Below are 7,076 nucleotides of genomic sequence, written 5' to 3'. Positions count from 1 at the left end.
GTATTCATTGGAGGTATATGCCCCGTTTGGGAAATTTGTGAAATACGTTTTGGGATATTAATTGACTCTGCACATGCACATATATATCTACACCTATGCTCAGGGTGATTTATTATGTCACCGCCTTCAATGACTAAACCACTGGAATTATGATTCTGTAACCGTGTGACCAAGTTGAGCGCCCTAAATGATGAACTCTAATTATGAGACCATATATTTTGATTGGTAGAAAGTTGACTGGGTGATGTGACTAATTTGGAACTTTTGTGTAACAATCTCATACTGTATGTACTCGAGGAACTTTGTATAATGTATTACTGTGCACCATGTTTTTGCATGTAAGGCTTATTTGGGAACTGCTATACTGATTATGATACGTACCTCCTGATATGAACACTTGCATGCTTATGTAACTATACCTGAACATATGTGGACAATACCGTATTGTACGTGATTTGAAACACTTTGATATGAACAGTTGTGATGAATGATTCTGATACGACTTTGAGAACTAATAAATTTAGGACAGTTGTGAAACTATCAGCCATGTGCCTAAACAAACGAAGTGAGCTTTACAGAATCAAATGTACCCTATTTGAGAAAACTTCTATCTGACTTGATCCAATAGAACCTTTGTCTGAATTGACCCGATAGAACCCCCATTGGATATAATTTGACGGGACCTTGTTTGATTTAATCTGACAAGACCTTTGCTTGGATTGATTGATAAGAACCTCTATCTAAGTTGATTTGGTAAAAGGGGGGGGTTAAGAATTGTCTATAAATAAATGACCAGATTATTATTGGCAGGAAAACTGATGGACTCAAAACTTGAATCCGTTTGGAGTGCTTGACTTATTTGAAAGACCTTTTGTGGGCTATCAATAGATTGATCTACCTATGAACACCATTGAGAACCAACCTTCAACTATTGAGGACATATGTGTTATAGATGAACTGAACTGTACAAATCCCGTGATCGGGTGTCTTAAGGAACGATGCTTGTGTATTGTCCCACCCTGGTTGGTTTGATGCTATGGGGACTGATGACGGTAGATTGATTTGATTTCGAGCAGTACTGAACATTTGTCTTTGACTGATCAGAATATGTTGTGTATGGGAGAGTGGTTGCTTCAGTATTATCGGATTTTGGAAGATCAGGTTACGGTGAGTGGTATTATGTTTGTTTTGATGACATTCTTGGGGCGTCCTTTCGTGCTAGGGGACGTTAAGCCTATGTAGCACCTTTGATCGAGATATCTTTTGCCACCAACGGTTTCGTACGGGTGGGTTCGACTAATCGATCTCGAGTCGGCCACCGACGGTTGTGAACGGGTGTGCTTGATTCCGAGACGATTATTCCCTTGTTTTGTCCAGAATGTCATCTTTTGGTATTATGCAGATGTTATAGACATCCAAGAAGCTTTGAAAAAAAAAATCCTGATTATCCATAAGTGTGCGAATTCAGTACACCTTGTGAACGCCTGCCCAGCGCCATTATATTCTGTAATTGGGGCCCTGAGGATGTGTAAATTGTGCTTAACATGTGATTGACTCCTTTGATACTACTTTTGCCATTATGGAGGTTTATATATGAATTGCCTTATGCTTTTGATGACTATCAGATAATGTGGAAAGACTCGATAGAACAGGGAATTGAATATTGAACTGAATTGTGAACTGTAAACTGTTGAATGAATTGAGAACACGTGTATTATGTCAGAAATTGCCTGCTTCGATGTTATTGTACTTTACAATCAGTATTATGGGGATGTCTGGACTATGTGTATTATGTGGGTAATTACTTCGATGTTACATTTGTTGTTTCGGGAATCAGTATCTGGATCCACCTTATATTCCTGAAGACTTTTAATTGACCTTGGATAATTGTGATGAGTCACTGGACTAAATACCGAATCAGATCGTGAATTGGGGAATTATTGAAGAATGAATTGAACTTTTGTGACACGGAATAGACCGAACTTCTGTGATAAAGTCAGCTGACATTGAAATAAATATGTTGGTGACCTACCTTGAAGAGGTCAGTTGGTGAATATGTCAAAATATTTTTCGGTGCCAACAAGTCGAAGTTGAATTTCAGATAGTGGCGGGACTACTTCAACCTCCCTCCATTTTGGAATGGAAATGGAAATATGTGGCTACGAATTTCGTTGTGGGGCTACCTTGAGCACCCAAGGTATAAGTCCCATTTGGGCTATTGTAGGTAAATTATTGAAGTTGCCCATTTCTCCCTATAAAATTTGTATGATGCTTGTAGACTAGCCACTGTTTACATCGATAAGATCGCTCGTTACATGGGGTCCCAGTATCTATTGTTTAGACAGAAATTCTAAAATGTGTTTGAATTCTGAAAAGCCTCCAAGAGAAATGGGGGCTTAGCTTCTGTTCTGTTATGTTACCCGGACCCGGAGGTTCCCTTATGGAACTGGTTATTCGTAACCTCACGTGTATATGTTCTATTAATGCTAATGGGTGTGTCACGTAAACTTAATCATGACTTATGATTTCTGTATATGATCTGGACAAATTATGAATTTGATACGAAACTGAATTATGATTCGGCGCTGTTTTCCATCCGCAAATTGATGTATGATCAGAAAGAACTTGTTAGAGTTTTGGGAGGAATGCTCCAAAGATATGCATTAGATTTTTCAGGGGAGTTGGAAAGATCTATCCATCGTTGGCAAACTTTGCTTCCAACAACAGCTCTCACTCTAGTTTTGGCATGGCACCGTACAAGCCTTGTATGGCGGAAAAAGGGAAATCTATGACTGATTGAGAATAGAGCGTTGCTTGATTTTGAGACTAAGTGAATGGCTATAAGAATGATTGGAACCGTTGAATGAAAAGTGTTCCGAATTGTTTCGACTAGAGGTAAAATAAGTTTGGAGGACCAAACTTCCTACAGGGGGGAAGACTGTAATACCCCTGTTCCGTAGTATGCTAATTGGTCCCTAATACGTATGTGACTATATGTTTTGATATGATTTTTGTGTGCCATTATGTGAATATATGCGACTTTGGAATTCTACCTGTTCACCGTAGGAATATCTGTTTGAATAATCCGCTTTGGAATTAAATCGAGGGCCTTATCGGCCATAGAACCCGAAATTGATTACGCCATTGTGATTGGCATAATTTTTAGAGCCTACGGTGAAATTTAATTGAAAATTGATTCTGGTCAATTTAAACTGATTAAATTGATAAATTAAGTGCCCCATTATTTTATATTAAAATATTTGTTAGTGGGGCTTGTTGTATATTTGCATTGCACTCTCCTTTAGCTCTCTCAAAAACTCAAAATCTGAGTTAGACACTTGAGAGTGAGAGAGAGGCCGGCTATAGAGAGAAAAAGGAAGAGACTTGAGCAATTTTTGGCTCTAGCTTGGGGATTTGAAGATTTAACTCAAGAATTGACTAGAATTTGGAAGATTAAAGCTCCTAGGTGAGTAACCAACCCCTAACTCATGAATTTGAGTTGTGATTTCGGGAATTGAAGATTAATTTGTGATCTAGAACATGAAAGGAGTTGGTTTTGATGAATTTGAAGACTATATGTGCATGCATGTAAAGAACTCCTGTGGAATCACAAAATCTAGCATGTAATTTGTGAAATTGTGAAAGATTGGTAGTGTAATCCCACATGCAAGCATGTCTTTGTTAAATTTTATGGGAATGAGCACTAATTACATTATTTGAAGTGAATATGAAGTCAAATGGGCATGCATGTCTGAATAATTGAAGATGGGAGCTTTGAATGCATGAATATGTATGATAGAATTGAGTTTGGTGTCAATTTGAGACATGCAAGCGTTTAATCCTTGAAATTGAGCTCCATAATAAGGTGTTTTGGTGTTTATACCTTGTTAGTATACTTATATGTGATATTTGAGCTACAACATGCATGATTTGTTGGTTAAAAGTCGGAATGGAGCTCAAGAACTCAACCTGGGATTCCCAGATTTTCGTCGTCCGCTCGAGCGGGTGAAGTGACGCTCGAGCGGAGAAATCGAGCTCCCAGCATTTTATAGCGATCCCGGGTTTACCCTTGTTGTACAGTGATCCGGACATGTGTCCGTGAATGTTGGTAGTTGTTTATTTTCTAGTTTGCATCCTCTTTACTTTGTATTTTGGGATATGGGATGTGTTGGGCAGGTTTGTTACAGGTTGGTTGTGCTTGGGAGCCTAGTGTTGCTGCCCAGATTTTTGGTCCTTCGCTCGAGCGAGGAGTTTGTCGCTCGAGCGAGAGTAGTGTTGCCCCGGTTCTGGACCTGAGAGTTGTAGTTTCTGGCTCGAGCGAGCTTTTCGTGGCTCGAGCGGTCTGGGTTTTTCTTCGCTCGATCGAGAACTTCTTGGCTCGAGCGAGAGTTTTCTGTGTCTGGTCGCTCGAGCGACCAATCCTTCGCTCGAGCGAGGGTGTTTTATATCAGCGGACAGCAGCGTCTAAAACATCACTTTTTCAGTCCTTTTCTTTGATTAAACCCTAAATCCGACACCCTCTCTCTCTAAACTTGCTCTCTCTCTAAGATTTGATCTCCCTAGGGTGTGAATCTAGCCTAGGGCCTTTGTTAAAAAGATAGAGGGCGTTGAGAGCTTCGATTTAATCTGAAAAAGTTTGGATTTGGAGCAAGTTGATCTTGGAGTCTTCATCTCCTTTTGGGCTAAAACTTCAAGGTAGGGATAACCTACTCCTCTCTATGGGTTTTGTCTTTAAATTTTGGTATTTTGAGATGTTGGGCTTGGTTTGGTAATTTTGTAAAAGTTTGGGGCTTTTGTGTAATTTTACAAAAGTTGGGGTTTTATTCATAATAAACCTAGATTGCATGTTTGGCATAGAAAAATGGAATGATTGTTGAATCATTGATAAAAATGGAACCTAAGGGTTGAAATGTTAATTATGGGAATTGACCTAATTACATTGTTTAATTAATTGGGATAATGAATTGAGAAGAATGAGGAATGAAATGTTGATTGAATATCCATTGTGCGTTTATTTTCTGTTTAGAAATAACTGCTTGGGGCTATCGGTGGAGGATAGTCGTGATTGTTGCAGACAATGCATGATGATTAGGTAAACTGAAACTAATCAATGAAATGTGTCATGGAACGTGACGGTTAATTGAATACATTAATTGTATGTATTGTGTGATTGTATATAGAACCAATGTGTTTATATACGTTATGTGTAGAGGAGGAGATAGGGGATGTACTCCGCGGTTTAGGGGAAGATAGGGGATGTACCTCTAAACCGGATAGGTATTTGGAGGAGATAGGGGATGAACTCCGTAGACAGAGCTCATATGCTTGTCTAGAGAAGTGAAGATAGAGCTCATATGCTTATCTTTGTGAAGTGTGGATACAGCTTGTATGCTTATCTGTGGATATTGTTGATATACATATCTGTTGAGAATGTGGATATAGCTTTTATGCTTATCTGAACGTGAGATATAGTTTTTATACATATCTGTGGAAATAATGATAGAGCTAGCATGCTTATCTGTTGAAAAGGGAAAATGAAAAGTAATTGGGACTTGTAAGTCGTTGACATAAATATGTAATTTATGTGATTGTATCAGTGTTGACCAACTATCAATTGCTAATGTTTTAGTCATTGTCCATGGTTGGTTTAGTGTATTTCTACTGGGCTGTGGCTCACCCTATATGGGAACATCATTTTCAGGTACAGGAAGCATGCCACCTCCAAGGACATAGCTGGGAGGCTAGTGGCGGGCATAGTTTTGTTGTTGTACTTTTGATGTATTACATGTAATTTCAAGCCAAGGGCTTAATGTGTAAACGAGTTAGAACTCTTTGTTGTAACCAAGTGTTAACTTGGAAAGCTGTAAGCCCGTAGGGCATTTTGTTATGAGGTTAACATGTAATACTTATGTAATGGAACTCTAAAGAATGAAAGAATGTGGTTAGTTTATATGTAAATGTATGTCCTATTAGATGGGTTTATTGTTATTATTTTGAGGGCGTTACAACTTGGTATCAGAGCGTACCGGGTTCGAATACTTTGGGTACGTGGGAAGTGATTAGGATCACAATGGGTTTGTCTCGCTTGATAGAGACTTAGATGTGGTATAGATGTGGTATCATATGCTATGTGCTTAAGTGATAACATGTTTATGTGACTATGTGGGTATGGGATTTAATTTCTGGGATGTTGATTGGATCCTTGAGTTTCTGGAAGTCTTGTTGGAAAAGCACTTGATCAATGCTGTTTCTAACCGGAACTCTAGTAACGTCTTGGGACTATCATTATCCGGAAATGAAATTCGTAAGTGCTTATGTGTTTATGTGCTTATGTGGAGTGAATTACACTTGTCCATGCATTAGGACGTGAGTGTTTAGTTTCGGCACACCTATGAATGTGCTAACGTTCTGTGCTACCTTTATTAGGATGTCAGGACGAGGAAGAGGTGCTAAGCGTGGTAGACCTGCGAGGCAGGAAGTACCGTCACAGGGTGAGATTCCGGCAGTGCAGGAGGGAGTGGGGCAGGCCAATGTGGCCGAACCAGTGGGTCAGCAGGCTATGGGTGCCTTGGCCAGAGAGATAGCAGGAGCTTTGGGTATTCTTAGAGCTGGGAATCAGGCAGCTGAGGCTGGGCCTTCTTTCTTGAAGAGGGAGTTCTTCCGGTGTAATCCGGACGAGTTTATCGGGGATCCTAAAGAGCCGCTTAAGGCAGATGAATGGCTCGAACAGACAACGAAGATGTTTGAGATGCTTGGCATCGAGGATGGAGCACTGAAAGTGACCTTGGCATCCTTCCAGCTGAAGGGAGATGCGGGTCAATGGTGGAAGTATGAGAAAGCTCGTGTTGGTGGTACTTGGGAGGCGTTTATAAATGCTTTTCAGGAGAGGTTTTTGTCTGCAGTAGCTAGGGAGAAGCTAAGGGATCAGTTTAGCCGGCTTAATCAGCAGGGCTTGTCAGTGGCCGAGTTTGAGGCTACCTTTACTAGTCTGTCCAGGTTTGCACCTGAACTGGTGGCGTCTGAGGAACGCCGTTGCTATGAGTTTGAGCGGAAGTTGAGGCGGGGCCTCAAGTTGA

The sequence above is a fragment of the Camellia sinensis genome, chromosome 2 (genome assembly GCF_055761805.1).
Source record: "Camellia sinensis isolate YWXY chromosome 2, ASM5576180v1, whole genome shotgun sequence".
Classification (NCBI taxonomy): domain Eukaryota; kingdom Viridiplantae; phylum Streptophyta; class Magnoliopsida; order Ericales; family Theaceae; genus Camellia; species Camellia sinensis.
Note: the sequence above shows the minus strand (reverse complement) of the source record.